Below are 16,618 nucleotides of genomic sequence, written 5' to 3' on the forward strand. Positions count from 1 at the left end.
AAGAAAGGGAAGTTGAGTCCACGTTTTGTAGGGTCGTTTGAGATTCTTGAAAGGATTGGCCCTGTAGCTTATCATTTGGCCTTGCCTCCGCAATTATCTGCAGTTCATGATGTGTTTCATGTCTCCATGCTGAGGAAGTATGTGGCAGATCCCTCACATATAGTCGACTACAAACCGTTGCAAATTAACGACAACTTAAGCTATGAGGAGCGGCCAGTTGAGATTTTGGCTAAGGAAGTTAAACTGCTTTGTAACAGAGGAATTACATTGGTCAAGGTTTTGTGGCGAAACCACGAGGTTGAGGAAGCTACTTGAGAGAAAGAGGACAACATGAGAGCGCATTATCCCGAGCTATTCGAGGATTAGATCTTTCAAGGACGAAAGTTTCTCAAAGGAGGAAAGATTACAACACCCCAAAACTAGTAAGTTAACTTTAATGTGGGTTATATTAAAAAAAATTGGGTGTTATGTGTGAAATTATTTGATTTGTGGAAGTTAAGTGCGTTGGAATGATATGTGGTTAATTCTGAAATTTGAAATCATTTTGTTAAAGTGGTAATTTTTGGATTGATTGGTTGGTAAATTAAATTTGTAAAGTTGAAAGTATTATGAGTAATTATTGTTTATGGGTATAAGCAAAGTTATAGACGAATAAGAATAATTATATTATGGGATAATATAATTATTAAGGAAACGAGAGAAGTTATTGATGATGGATTGAGTTAGTAATGAAGAAAGAGAAAAATTAATTGAAATAGAAAAAAATGAGTTCGTTGGGGAAATTAAATAATGATAATAAAGATAATGACAATAATAATAATAATACTTATTATTATTGTATATATTAAATAAGTCTCTCTCGTATTTCGTGCTCATCTTCTCCACCCCACTCTTTCTTCTTCACCATTTAACCCTAGAGTAGCTGTCGCCCCGCTCCTCCAGCCATCATCGAATGCAGCACTCCGGTGAGAGAGTCCCTGTCACAGTCGCATAGTCGAAGCGTCACGGTCACGAAGCACAACCGTTCGTTTCTCTCCAGCCGTGTCGACGCGTGTTGCATCGAACCGTCGAACGACCCCTGTCTTCCTCTGTGCGTTCCTCCTCCACATCATCGGTCAGAACCCTCTCTTCCGTCGAAACCATCACCCGTCGTTGCCTCCACTCGCACAGCACCGCCGGACATCATCATGCTTAACAGTGAAGGGTGCAAGCTGTGAAAGTTTTCTTTTTGCGAGCCACATGTTCAAGTCGTGTTAGTTAGAGTCGTATTCCTTCACCGAGCCTCGTGAGTCATCTCTGTGGATCCGAGCCGTTTCGTGTAAGCCATATGCAAGCCACGCGCAACCGAGCCATTCCTGTGTGAGTCGTATGCCAGCCGTGAGTCTCAAGACTCGAGCTGAAGCGTTGTTAGTCGAGCCACCTTCAGTTTTAGCCGTCTGCAACATATTTAAGCCCTTGGTGAGTTTTTGCTTAATTCTCGTTGTGTTTGGTACACCCAAATAATTATTGTTTTGGGTCTAAAATGAGTTAGCACTGGAATGAGTTGAATTATGTTGTTTGAGATGGTCGTATAAATAGTTACTTTGAAAACCATATTATGATTTAGATATAGTATTATTTGTTGAGGCATGCTATAATCAAATATGTTACTTTTGAGTTATGTGTAATTGAGCTAAGATGTTGATCTTATGATAAACATGTATAGGCTATAGTGTTCTGTTAGTTTTGCCTATTAGAGTTGTACCGTATGGGGGTCCATCAGGGTCACCACCTATGTATGCATGTGTGACTTGTTTGAGATGTGATTCGACGGGATCACTTACAGTCTGACTCTCCTATAGGATGATTCCTTCGGGTTCACCGAGAGCCTAGATGTGTCCCTACGGAACCACTTGATAGTATGCGTTCGGGAGCGCAATAGTATGCGGTACCATGTTACAGGACTCTAACGAAAGGTTAACAGACACATAGTGAGACCACTATGGGTCTCTTACTAAGTATAAATTTATACTCACTCTTTTAAATGTTTAATTTCAGGTAAGGGTAGAGGCAAGGGCATAATAGCGAATGATAAGAAGTGATCATAGATCGCCATAGGGAACAATTCAGTTTTCTTTCGCATTTATATTTCAATACTTATATTTTCATAGGTTTATTTCAGAACTCTGGTTCAATTACTTTAAGTATTTCTTCTATTTTTGGGCCCAAACTGGTATTTTGATCAGTTATTTTAACTACTTATTATTTAAAGTTTTTCCTCAAATTTTAATTTATTTTCTTGTATATTAAAAAAAATCTATACTTACTTAAATAGTAATGACCTCAACCTTCTAGAAAAGTTGGGGCGTTACAATTAAAACTAAGTTACCTAGGTCATCCTAATGAATAGAAACCTAACTAGTAAACAGAGTTTCATCTAGTAGTTATTATTTTGCCGTCTGATCTTATGTAAACTTATTGCATAAGATACCGTCACTCGTATGTCAACTACACAAACGCGTTGAATCATTGTGTTTGTATCAAATACAAAGTGAGCCATATTCATAGTGTTACCAGGATTAGGTATTCAGCATTATCCTTCTACTATAGAACCTTTAAGCTGATCTTGAACCTTTATCCCTGTATGTCTCTACATACTGTTTAAGATTCATTAAACAACTTAGGATGTTAGTTTGTTTGATTTGAGTTATTAAGACAACTAATATTATAACCAATAACAATTATTACAATAATAACATGTTATTAACAACGATTAATGGATTATATTTACAATCTACGAGTTTTAGGACATAAATCCCAACATAAACGATCTTTTATTTAGTCTAAACAATATTGTACCAAATCTAAACGATCCATTAGTAACAGTGGTCTATGTCTGTTTATCTGGGATAGACAACTGATGATTTAGATATTGATACATTATCATTTAAATCATGTACTAATATCATTTAGATCTTGTACCAAGAAGCAAAAAGAGAAGATGAGAGATGAAGAAGGAAGTAATTTTGAAAAAGGAAATGAAGAAATCAAAGACAAGAAGAAGTGAGAATATGAAAGAGAAGTAATAATATGAAGAAATTAATAATACGAAGAAGAGAAGAATAAATTGCAAAGAAGAAGAAAAAGAAGTGAAGTGAAGAATGGTTTCACAATGCGCAAAAATAATGACAAAGGGAAAATCTGAAATTTATAAAAAAAAATAATGGTGGCTTCATGTGCTTTAATTTTTTGTTACATGCGACGTAAATATTTTTGGGTTTTGCTACATTTATGTGTATTATTCATGATTTAATTTAATTAATTACTTTTCTAATTAATTAATTACTAAGTTAAGCATCACATATTTAACTTAATCTAGAATTTGAATTATCTTCAATTGTATCTCGTGTACGATCGGTATGGGAATCCTCAAGAGGGTGAATAGGGTTTTTACAAATTAATGAAACAAGTGGGCCAAATTAAATAAATTAACAAACTTTTTGCTAATAAATAATGTAATCAATAATCTCATACAAATGCATGCACATCAAAATAACTTATAAGGTGACGTTAACAAATTCAAACATCCATTTTAATGTTTATAACAAGAAAATTGGTAACACAAATATGCAAAGATAAACTTAAACCAACCTAAATAGAGAAGTGAGCAATTAATCTCAAGAACAAAAGTTGCAATTAATTTCAAACACTAAAATTTGATAACAAATTAATTGCAAAATTAAATAGTTGAGAGATAAAGAAATTAACATCGGGAATTTTATAGTGGCTCGGCACAACCGACCTACATCCACTTTTCAAGCTCCTCTTGGTTATTTCACTCAAACTTGACTCTTTCGATGGCTTAGAGTAGATCCATACAACGTTCCTTTTTTCAAGTGTAAGAACAAGCTCAATCATTTCCACGGTTTAGGATCAAACCATTACGACCACTCTTTTTAGAGATCAAGAGAAATCCTTTAAAATGAATTAGAAATGAAGCACGATATGAGAAAATCCTCTAAATTAGTAGATTTACAAATTTGTAGTACTCAACAATTAAATCCCCAATACAATAAACTAGGACATCCCCATACCCATTACACATCTCCCACTTGTCCTAGATTACCTAATGTACAAAACTCGCAGATCTAGACTCTCTAGATGAGCCTCGAACACTTTAGCCGTGAGAGTCTTTGTAAATGGATCAGCAATGTTATGCTCCAAAGCGATCTTGGTGACTATCACTTCACTTCGTTGCACAATCTCTTGTATCAGATGATATTTTCTCTCTATATGTTTTCCTCATTTGTGGCTATGAGGTTCCTTATAATTGGTCACTGCCCAATTGATATCAAAATATAAAGTGATGGGCATGTTCATATTTGGAACAACTTCCAAATCTTGCAGAAACTTCCTTAGCCAAATTGCTTCTATTGTTGCTTCACAAGCAACGACGTACTCAACCTTTATAGTAGAGTCTACAATGCATCCTTGCTTGATGCTATGACATGCTACTGTTCTCCCGTTTAGGGTGAACACTAATCCCACTAGATTTCCTAGAATCCTTATCTGTTTAGAAATCAGGATTAAATCCCTAGCTTCATACACAAGCATGTAGTTTCTCATTCTCCTAAGATACTTAAGAATAATTTTAACCGTCGTCTAGTGGTCTAACCCTAAGTTGGACTGATATCTACTGACTATTCCCACTACATAATAAATGTCTAACCTAGTGCAGAACATAACATAAATTAAGCTACCCACAACTAAGGCATATGGAATATGTCTCATATCTTCTCAACTTCTTGAGGTGTCTTAGGACATTGTTCCTTAGACAAGTAAACCTCGTGCTTGAAAGGTAATAAATCCTTCTTAGAGTTTGCATCGAATATCGAACCAATATTTTGTCGATATAGGTTGCCTGAGACAGTGCTAGCATTTTGTTCTTACGATCCCTTATGATTTGGATCCCAAGAACAAATTGTGCCTCTCCCAAATCTTTCATTTAGAATTGGACTGGTAGCCAAGTTTTAACGTTAGTTAGGTATCCTACATCATTTCCAGTGAGAAGGATATCATCCACATAAAGTACTAAGAAAGCTACTTTATCTTTGTTGATTTTCTTGTATACACAAGGCTCATCAACATTTTGGTCAAAACCGTAAGATTTGATCGCAATATCAAATCTAATGTTCCAAGATCTAGATGTTTATTTCAACCCATAAATGGATCGATTCAGCTTGTAAACTTTTTGTTTCTAACCTTGGGTTATGAACCCCTCAGGCTGAGACATAAAGATACTCTCTTCAAGATTGCCACTTAGAAAAGCAGTATTAACATCCATTTGTCATATTTCATAATCATAAAAAGTGACTATGGACAAGAGAATCCTTATAGACTTTAACATAGCAACAGAGAAAAAGTTTCCTCGTAGTCAATCCCTTCCCTTTGGGTATACCCATTTGCTAAGAGTCTAGCTTTGAAGGTTTGTACCTTCCCAGCTGAATCTCTCTTTCTCTTATAGATCCATTTGCACCCTATGGGTTTCACCCCTTCAGGTAGATCTACAAGCTCTCATACTGAATTGAAGTACATAGATTCCATGGTTTTAACCTATTAGTTCTTGTCTACATCAGTCATTGCCTATTTATAGAACAATGGATCCTCAACGACATCATCTGGTATGACAACCTGAGTTTCAGTTAAACCGAAGTAACGATTAGGTTGTGATATAACTCTCCCACTGCATCGAGGCATTCTCAACAATTGAGAAGGATGAGACTAATCGGATGTGTTGGTTTCCTCAACTCTTGATGAGGGACCAACTTCATCAACAACCCTTGCTGATTCATTAGTAGCTTCACTTAATTTTGATTTGCTTCATGGTTTATGATCTCTCATGTTGTTTTCTTCCAAGAAAGTAGCCTTTGTCAATATAAACACTTTGTTTTCTTGTGGATCGAAGAATAGACCACCTCTCGTTTCTTTAGGATAACCAAAAAATTGACATAACCTTGAACGAGAGTCCAACTTCTTAGAATTTGACACTAAAACGTGTGCTGGACAACCCCAAATTATGGAGTGACTTAACTAGGTTTACATCCTCTACATAACTCGAAAGTGTAACGACCCAACTCTTTATACTAAGTTGAGGTCATTACTACTAAAACAAATAAAGACTTTTTATTTAAATCAAAGAAAATACTAAGTTTTAAAACAAACACTTCAAATATTTATTCATAAAATATAAGTAAAGTATGTAAAGAAAACAATAAATAAAATATTAGTTTGGGCCCTATTTAAAATAAAAATATATATCTAAAAGTAAATGTGGGTTCTGAAATAAGTTTATGAAAATTTAATATTGAAAATATAAATGCTAAATAAAACATAAATTGTCCCCTATGGAGAACCATGGTGACTTCTTGTCATTCGCCAACTTGCCTTTATTTCTATCTTTGCCTGAAAAATTAAATCTAGAAAGGAGTTAGTCTAAATTTATACTTAGTAAGGGATCCACTATTAGTCCCACTACGTGTTTGTTAATTTTACGTTAAAGTCCTCCTATAAGAAAGTACCGCATATCTATTATTCTACTGAAATCACCCTATCCAGTGATCTCGTAGGGACATATATGGGCTCTTGGTGAAGCAGAAGGAATCACCCTAAAGAAGAGTCAAGTTGTAAGTGATCTTGTCGAATCACACATCAAACCTAACCACAAATACATAAATAGGTGGTGATCCCGAGGGACACCTACATGGTACGACTCTAACAAGTAAAGCTAACAGAACATCATAGCATATATAGCATAACATAAATATCATATCTTAATCGTAATATATCTCAACCATAGTATATCTCATTCATAACATATCATGGTCATCACATATCTCAGTCATACATAACGATTTTCTATGTTGCTATCATTATCTAACATCCTTAACAGTCACATCACATGCATCATAACTATGTTAATGCATACTAAGGTAAAACATAATGTAAGAGGCTGGTAGTAGAATCTTTTACCTGGAGATTAATTAGTTGAAAATATAGTCCCTTCCTGACAGTCAATTCTCAATTAAGTCAGGCCTAAACATAAACAAAATTAAAATTGTTAATTTTGTCAACCATCATCCAACTATTTAATTAAGCATCCAAACTTACCCCAAGACTAAGGTTGAATCCAACACAACCTTGAATGAAAAAATTTGCAGTTTCAAATCCTCAAATTAACACTTGAACCTTCGAGCAAAAGTAATTCAACTCATTCTCTTGTAAACTTATTTAAGATCCAAAGAATATTCATTTGGACGTACCAAACCCAACACAAATTCACCCAAAAGGCTCAAGAGATACCAAAAAGTAACTTGGCTTGGACTAAGGTAGAAATGGCTCACACAACTTGACAGAAGGAGAATCGGCTCGACGGTTAGCTTGGGCGCACTACTCGCAAAGAGAGGAAAAATCAGCAGAGTTGAGGGCAACTTGTGAAGAAGTGGAGAATCGGCTCGGTGATGCACATATCGGCTTGGTCAGGCAAAAGGTTCGTTCGACTGTTGCCTGCGATGAGATTTTGGTGGCACGAGACAGAACTTGCCGACAATGAGGCTTGACAAAAACGTGCGAAAAATAAATAAAAAGAGAGAGACACCTCAACTTCACCTGTACGCGAACGGAGGAGGAATGATAGTGTCCACAAACGACGAGTGATGATCCTTGCAATGGGTTCAGTGACGACTAGGGTTTGTGAAGAAGGAAGAAGATGATGAATAGTTCTCTCTTTTCTTTGCACGTTTCACGAGGGTTAATTATATATAATAATAATGATGATATTTATTATTATTATCATTATTCCTTTTCCATTTCCAATTAACAAGTTAACTCAATTAAATTATACTCTGTCTCCTCATCAAACCAAACTTTTTATTTTTCCCAAGAATACAATATCTTTCAAAATAATTATATTTTCCACAATATAATTATTTTCTCTCGCTCAAAAATATCTTTCCTAAAAAAGTCAATAATAAATTATTCTTACCCTTCCATGACTTAGTTTATTATATTTACTTATATAATTAGCCAATAATCTTAAATCTCACCAAAATTTCCAATAATACAATTAATTAAATAATCTTCCATTGAACATTTAATTAATCACAATTTCCACAAAACAAACAATTCTAAAAAATTATAACACTAGACTAAATCCATCATAAATTAAATTAAATTAAGATAATTTAAAAATAAGATTACGTCCCTCCTTTGAGAAACTTTCGTCCTTGAAAGTTCTAATCCTTGTATAGCTCGGGATAATGAGCTCTCATGTTGTCCTCTCTCTCCCAAGTAGCTTTTTCAACCTCGTGGTTTTGATAAAGAACATTAATTAATTCCCCTGTTATGAAGCAACTTAACTTCTTTTGCCAAAATCTCAACTGGTTGCTCCTCATAGCTCAAGTTCTCATTGATTTGCAATGACTCATAATCAACTATATGTGTTGGATCTGTTACACACTTCCTCAGCATGGATACATCGTATACATCATGAACTGCAGACAATGACAGAGGCAATGCCAAATGATGAGTTACGAAACGTGGACTCAGGTTTCCCTTCTTCTCAAACCTCATAACACCCTTCATAGGTGCTACCTTTACAAAAACCATGTCCCCTACATCGAACTCAAGATCCCTACGTTGTTCATTGGCGTAACTCTTCTGTATGCTCTGCGCTGTCAACATGCGGGCTCTAATCTTCTGTATGGCCTCATTGGTGGTCTGAACTAGCTTGGGACATAACATCCTCTGCTCACCAACCTCACCCCAACATACAGAGAATCTACAACACTTACCATGCAGAGCTTCAAATGATGCCATGTCAATGGTAGCCTGCTAACTGTTATTATAAGCGAACTCCATCAAATGCAAATAGGAGTCCCAACTTCCTGAAAACTCTAGCACACATGTTTGGAACATATCCTCCAAAATTTGGCTCAAACGCTCTGTCTAACCATCAGTCTGAGGGTGAACAGTTATACTAAAGTCCAATCTCGTGCCCATGGCAGCCTGAAGTCCTTTCCAAAACTTGGAAGTAAAATAGGCATCTCTATCAGAAACAATTGACACGAGCACTCCATGCAGTCTCACTATCTCGGTCATATACAACTGTGCCCACTTACTGGCAGTACAAGTGGCCTTCTCTGAGATGAAATGGGCTGACTTCGTGAGCTTGTCAACAATAAACCAAATTACTTTATAACCCTTCAGAGACCTTGGCAGTTCTAAAATGAAATCTATAGACACATTCTCCCACTTCCATTCTGGCACACTCAAAGGTTGCAAAAAACCTGTTGGCTTCTGTTTTAGTGTCTTCACCTGTTAGCAAACTAGAGACTTATTGACAAAGTCTGGCACTTCCCTCTTCATATTTTTCCACCAGTAAACTTGTTTTAAATATTTATACATCTTTGTACTATTTGGATGCATAGAAAGTGGAGAATTATGGGCCTCAACCAACAACTCTGTCTTAACTACACTGTCTGCTGGCACACATAACCGTCTCTCGAACATGAGTCCATCATCAGAGGATAAAGAGAACTCCTCAGCTTACCCTACTTCTGTTAAGCATCACTTATCAACCAAATAAGGATCAGTGAGCTGAGCAATAATAATTCTCTGCCTCAAAGTTGGTTGTACTGACACCTGAGCTAACTGTGAGGTGACTTCTCCTACTAAAAATGCAATCTTAGCTCTCTCAAGATCTCTGTGCAAAGGAACCTGACTAGTAATGAGTGCTACAGAGTATGATACCTTCCTACTAACTCACGATCTCATGATCGTAGTCCTTGACCAACTCGAGCCATCCGCGCTATCTCATATTTAAGTCCTTGACCAATTCAAGCTCTTATGGTCAATGAAGATCTGAATCTTCTCACCATATAAATAATGCCTCCAAATCTTAAGTGCAAAAACTATTGCTGCCAAACTCTAAATCATGTGTAGGGTAGTTCTGCTCATGGCTCTTCAACTGAGGAGAGGCATAAACAACCACCTTACCTTATTGCATCAATACACAACTCAATCCTTTCTAAGAGGCATCGCTGTAAATCACATAACTCCCAGATCCATCTGGCACTATAAGGACTGGTGTAGTAACAAGTTTCTGTTTAAGATCCTGGAAACTGCTCTCACATGCTGGGCTCCAAACAAAAGGATTCCCCTTCCTGGTTAGCTAGGTCAAAGGACTAGCTATACGAGAGAAGCCTTCCACGAACCTTCTGTAATAACCTATTAAACTCAAAAAACTTTAAACTTCACTGACTGTACAAGGTCGAGGCCAAATGGTAACAACTTTAATCTTTGCTGGGTCTATAATAACTCCTTCACTGGACACTACATGGCCAAGGAACAAAACTTGCTTCAGTCAAAACTCACACTTGGAAAACTTGGCATATAGCCTATTGGCTCGAAGAGTCTCTAATACCTTATGCAAATACTCCTCATGCTCAGCCTCTGTCTTGGAGTAAACCAAGATGTGATCAATAAAAAATATCACAGAAGTGTCTAAGAAATCCTTAAGCACCACCTTATTCATCAAATCCATAAATACACCAGGAGCATTTGTCGAGCCAAAGGACATCACAATAAACTCGTAATGTCCATATCTGGAAAGGCAGTCTTGGGAATATCACTGTCTCTAATCCTCAACTGGTGATATCCTGATCGTAAATTGATCTTAGAGAACACAGTGGCTCCCTAAAACTGATCAAACAAGCCATCAATCCTGGGCAATGAATATTTGTTCTTGACTATCACCTTATTAAGCTTTTTATAGTAAATGCAAAGACACATCAACCCATCTTTCTTCTTCACAAATAATGCCGGTGCTCCCCAAGGTGACATACTAGATCGAATAAAGCCCTTGTCCTATAATTCTTGCAACTAGACCTTCAACTCCTTCAACTCAGCTGGAGCCATTCTGTATGGAGCTCTCGATATGGGACCAGTGCCTGGTTTCAGTTCAATAGCAAAATCAACCTCTTTGTGAGGAGAAAGTCTTGAAAGCTCTTCTAAAAAAACATCGGGGTATTTCTTTACCATTCATTCAGATGATAAGGATACATCGGGCTCTCTGGTATCTACAACACTAGCCAAGATACTCTAAGTACCTTGGTTGAACAACTTACTGGCCTTCATGGTTGAGATAACTTTGGGTAGGCCACAGTCCCCGCCCCCTTATACTTTAAACTAGTCGCCTCATGAGGGTTAAAAACTACCTCCTTGCGAGAATAATCTATGTTTGCATGGTTAGCAGATAGCCAATTCATGCCCGATATTACATCAAAGTCTTGCATGTGTAATACTAATAAAGTTACATCTAAAACATGATATGCTATTTCTATTTAACATGTTTTTATCTTTCCTTTCGACAACATAATTTATCCAGATGGAGTAGAGACAAATAACATATAACTCAAGGGTTCTACTTGTAAACTCATATGTTGAACAAAAATTGGCGATATAAAAGAATGAGAGGACCCCGAGTCAAATAATAATAAAGCAAAGTGCTCCAAGATTAGGAGTGTACCTATCACCACTGTGTAAGCTTTCTCAGCCTCCTGTTGATTAGTGGCAAAAACTCACCCCTATCGAGATGTAGAAGTCTAGTTCGAGATAGGTTCAAACTATTTCTGAGGGTAATTATCAGCTATATATATGTCAGGTTGCCTACACTTGTAGCATATACTACTTCCTATTAGGCAATGACCTGAATGAGGCCTTTCACAATTAGAACACATGTATACTTCCTTCAAGGTTTTGCCTGCCTCAACAACCTACTGTCTAAGCTGCTGGAACAAACCACCTAATCTCAAATTCCTTTGTGGTGCTATTGTAGGCTACTGCTAAGCCTTCCTTTTCTACCCTACAATTGGACCATTCTCTACAGCCTTGGCCATCTTTATCCTCTCATGCAAACTCAAATCCACTGTCATGTGTAGTGCATCATCTTAGGTAGCTAGTCTAAAGACTCTAACGAAACCCTGGATCTCCTACTTAATGCCTTTGACAAACTTGTCAACTCTCTCAGTCTCAGTTCTCACTAACTCAGGTGCAAATCGGGATAACACATCGAATTCTTGATCATACTCCTCTATGGCCATATTGCCTTGCTCCAACTTTAAGAACTCTTGACACGAAGAAGAATTTGGCATGAAAATTCTCCTTAAACTACTTTTAGGTGATCTGACTCATATCTCCACCCAACATCCTATATGTGGACTTCCACTAGCCTCTGTCTCTATCAGTCAGTAAGAACACGACGCACTAAACTTTCTGGTCATTGGAGCACTTCATGTAACGAAAGATAGTCTTCACCGAACTCAACCACATCTGCGCCTTGGTGGAGTTTGCCAAGGATCCATCGAAAGTCCGAGGGTTATACTTCCTGAAATCCCTCAGGTGTTTGGCTTCTGCTGAAAGCATATCAAGTAGGTTATATGCTACAATTGGGGCCTAAACTCCCGCAACTGGGATCTAAACACTTGCAGCCGGTGTCCGTACATGAGTTGTTTGGATATCCTAGGTAGGTTGTCACTGTGCCAATACTTTGAACAATAAGTCTATGTACATTTGCTCCATGGCAGCAAGGTATGCATGAGTGACAGGTGCAGTAGGGTCGATAACTTGTACAACATGCTGTCCTTAAGGCTGGTTACGTCTAAAAATTATTTAAATTCAAAAACTGTAACACCCAAAAATTAAGGTAATTTTATATTTTTAATTATCTTAGTTTAATTTAATTTATGATGGATTTAATTGGGTGTTATAATTTTTTTAGTATTGTGAAAATTGTGATTAATTGAATGTTCAGTGGAAGATTATTTAATTAATTATACTATTGAAAATTTTGGTGAGATTTAAGTTTATTGGTTAATTATATATGTATATAATTAATTAAGTTATGGAAGGGTAGAATAATATATTATTGATTTTTTTTAGGAAAGATATTTTTTAGAGAGAAAATAATTATATTGTGGAAAATCTAATTATTTGGAAAGATATTGTATTTTTGGGGAAAGTAAAAAGTTTGGTTTGATGGGTATTTAACGAGGAGAGAAAGTATGATTTGATTTTGGTTAATTTGTTAATTAGCAAAAGAAAAGGAATAATGATAATAATAATAAATATCATTATTATTATTATATATAATTAACCCTTGTGAAACGTGCAAAAAAGGGAACTATTCATCATCTTCTTAATTCTTCACAAACCCCAGCCGCCATCGTGCTCCGTTGCAAGGATCACCGCTCGTCGTTTGTTGACACCGTCATTCCTCCTTTGTTCCTTAGTGACGAAGTCGCACAAGCCGACTATGCACCCCCCACCTCCTACGTTTGCATGTAGGTGAAGCCGAGGAATCTCTCTCTTTTCATTTCATCAATCATCTAGTTTTTGAACGTTTTCATTAAGCCTTACCGTCGTTAAGTTCTGTCTCGTGCCACCCAGATCTCATTGCCGGCAATCGTTAAACGAACCCTTGCTTGAGCAAGTCGATCTGTGCATCACAGAGCCACTTATCTACTCCTTCGTAAATCGCGCTTGTCACAGCCGATTTCTTTCTCCTTTTGTGAGTTGTGCACCCGAGCTGACTGCCAAGTCGATTCTCCTCCTGCAGAGCCGCGTGGGCCATTTCTGCCTTAGTTTAAGCCAAGTTGCTTTTTGGTATCTCTTGAGCTGTGTTGGTTTGGTATGCCCAAATGAATATTTTTTGGATCTTAAATAAGTTTACAATGGAATGAGTTAAATTATTTTTGTTTGAAGGTTCAAGTGTTAATTTGAGGATTTGAGACTCCGAAATTTTCCATTCAAGGTTTTGTTTGATTCAACCTTAATCTTGGGGGTCAGTTTGGATGCTTAATTAAATAGTTGGAAGTTTGGATGCTTAATTAAATAGTTGGGTGATGGTTGAAAAAATTAATAATTTTAATTTTGTTTATGTTTATGACTGAATTAGTTGATAATTAATCTCCAGGTAAGAAGTTTTATTATTAGATCCTTACATTATGTTTTCCCTTAGTATGCATTAACGTAGCCATGATGCATGTGATGTGACGGTGAAGAATGTTAGATAATGATAGCTACATAAAAAATCGTTATGTATGACTAAGATATGTGATGACCACGATATGTTATGAATGAGATATACTATGGTTGAGATACATCATGTTTGAGATATGTTATTTATGTTATGTTATATGTATAGACTATGATGTTGTGTTAGCTTTACCTGTTAGAGTCGTATCATATGGGTGTCCCTCGGGATCACCACCTATTTATGTTTGTGTGGCTTAGCTTTTATATGTGAATCAATAGGATCACTTACACTTCTTTAGGGTGACTCCTTCGGGTTCACCAAGAGTCTAGATGTGTTCCTACAAGATCACTGGATAGCGTACGTTTGGGAGCACAATAGATATTCGATATTTTCTTACAGGACTATAACGAGAGGTTAACAGACACGTAGCAGGAGTAGTAGTGGGTCTCTTACTTAGTATAAATTTATACTCACCATTTTCTATGTTTAATTTTTCAGGTAAAGGAGCAGGTAAAGGCAAGCTCGCGAATGGCAAGAAGTGACCGTGGATCGTCATAGGGAACATCTTATGTTTTCTTCCACATTTATGTTTTGAGTATTAAATTTATTTCAGAACCCATGTTTACTTTTAGATATAGTTTTTTTATTTTAAATAGGTTCCGAACTAATATTTTATTATATACTTTACTTATATTTTATGAGTGTTTCTTTTTAAAACTTAGTATTTTATTTGATTTAAATAAAAAGTCTTTATTTGTTTTAGTGGTAATGATCTCACCTTAGTATAAAGTGTTGGATCGTTACAGAAAGGTATTTTAGAAACACTTTTCGAGGAACATTGTTCAATCTGCATACCCCCAAAACGAGCAAGGCAATTGAGCATGACTCATCATTAAACGAACCATGTCTAACAAGGTTTTATTTCTCATTTCTAATATACCATTTTGTTGAGGTGTACCAGGTGCTGAAAGTTGTAATTGGATTCCATGTTCTATCATATAGTCCTGGAATCTCAAATCCATATACTCTCCACCTCGATCAGATAAAAGTATTTTAATTTTTTTTACTTGATAGATTTTTAACTTCAGCCTTATACTTCTTGAACTTTCCAAGAGCTTCAGACTTACGTTTCATTAAGTATAAATAATCATACCTTGAATAATCATCTATAAAAGAGATGAAGTATTCAAAACCTTCTCTAGCTTTTACATTCATTGGACCATAGTGGTCTGAATGTATAAGTTCTATGGGCTCTTTGGCTCCATAGCATTTTCTAGTAAAAGGTCTCTTTAGTCAACTTTTCTTCAAGACAAGATTCACATGGAGGCAATGAATCATCTTCTAACTCATTTAGAAGTCCATTCTTTACCAATCTCCCGATCCTATCGAGATTAATATGACCTAATCTTGAATGCCAAAGATAGGTATTATTTTGAGTATTAGCAGTTTTAAACATCTCATGATTTAAAATTGCTTTCGCTTTGTTAGGACTTAATACATACAAAAGTTGTCTTCAAGCTTAGCTGAACAAATGTGTACACCATTCTTAGAAATGAACACTTCATTTAAAGAAAAATGTTACATTATATGATTGTTCAATAAGACAAGAAATAAATATAAGATTCCTTTTAATCTTAGGAACTATATACAAGTTTTTTAAAAACAAGAATCTATTTTAAAAAGAAAATTTAACATCTCCCATTACACGAGCTGAAATGGCATCTCTCGTTTTAACTTTGAGTGTATCTCATCCTCCTCGAGCTGCTTAAAGGAACTAGTTTTATGTAAAGAAGAGCAAACATGACTAGTGGCTCCTAAATCAAGTATCTAGACATTTTGGTCATTTTCCACTAAACATGTTTCTAAGGCAAGTAAATTATATTTACTTTCTTTTTAATTCTTCTTAAATATCTCTTGAAGCGAATCCTTGATCTGACGTCTAATGACCATGGTTTTGTGTTTCTTGCTTAGTATGTCAGACATACTAGACAAGAGATACACACAGGCCTTGTCATTGGCCTTTGTCCAATGATTATATGCATCCCTAAAATTTTTAGATGCATTTCGAGCAGAGGAAGTAGCAAAATGGTGTAGTTGAAAGGAAAAATCGTACTTTGCAAGAATTTGCTAGATCAATGTTGAATGAGTATGGTTTACCTAAATATTTTTGGACGGAAGCCGTTCACACCGCTTGCTATGTTTCAAATAGAGTTTTAGTTAGACCCTCTTTAGATAAAACTCCTTATGAACTTTGGCATGGTAAAATTCCAAATATTGGGTATTTCAAAGTTTTCGGTTGTAAATGTTTTATTTTGAATAACAAAGAAAAACTTGGAAAATTTGATTCTAAGACGGATGTTGGTATTTTTCTAGGATATTCCTCTACTAGTAAAGCTTATAGAGTTTTCAATAAGAAAACTTTAGTTATTGAGGAATCTATTCATGTTGTATTTGATGAATCTTGGAATAATGTTTCTAATGAGTCTATTTGTAGTGATGATTTAGAAAAAGATTTTGGAGATTTACTTGTTAATGACAAAGGCAAAG

General features: G+C 35.9%; 1 long non-coding RNA gene across 1 annotated transcript; it reads right to left on the reverse strand.

The window, feature by feature from the left end:
- Positions 1-755: 755 nt before the first annotated feature.
- On the reverse strand, positions 756-7,833 carry LOC116405514. The gene is made up of 2 exons (XR_004218650.1): positions 7,009-7,833; positions 756-1,436 (listed from the first exon to the last, which is right to left on the reverse strand). It is a non-coding gene; the product is annotated as an uncharacterized LOC116405514 (long non-coding RNA).
- Positions 7,834-16,618: the final 8,785 nt, after the last annotated feature.

This window comes from Cucumis sativus, unplaced genomic scaffold (assembly GCF_000004075.3).
Source record: "Cucumis sativus cultivar 9930 unplaced genomic scaffold, Cucumber_9930_V3 scaffold113, whole genome shotgun sequence".
NCBI classification, from domain to species: Eukaryota; Viridiplantae; Streptophyta; class Magnoliopsida; order Cucurbitales; family Cucurbitaceae; genus Cucumis; species Cucumis sativus.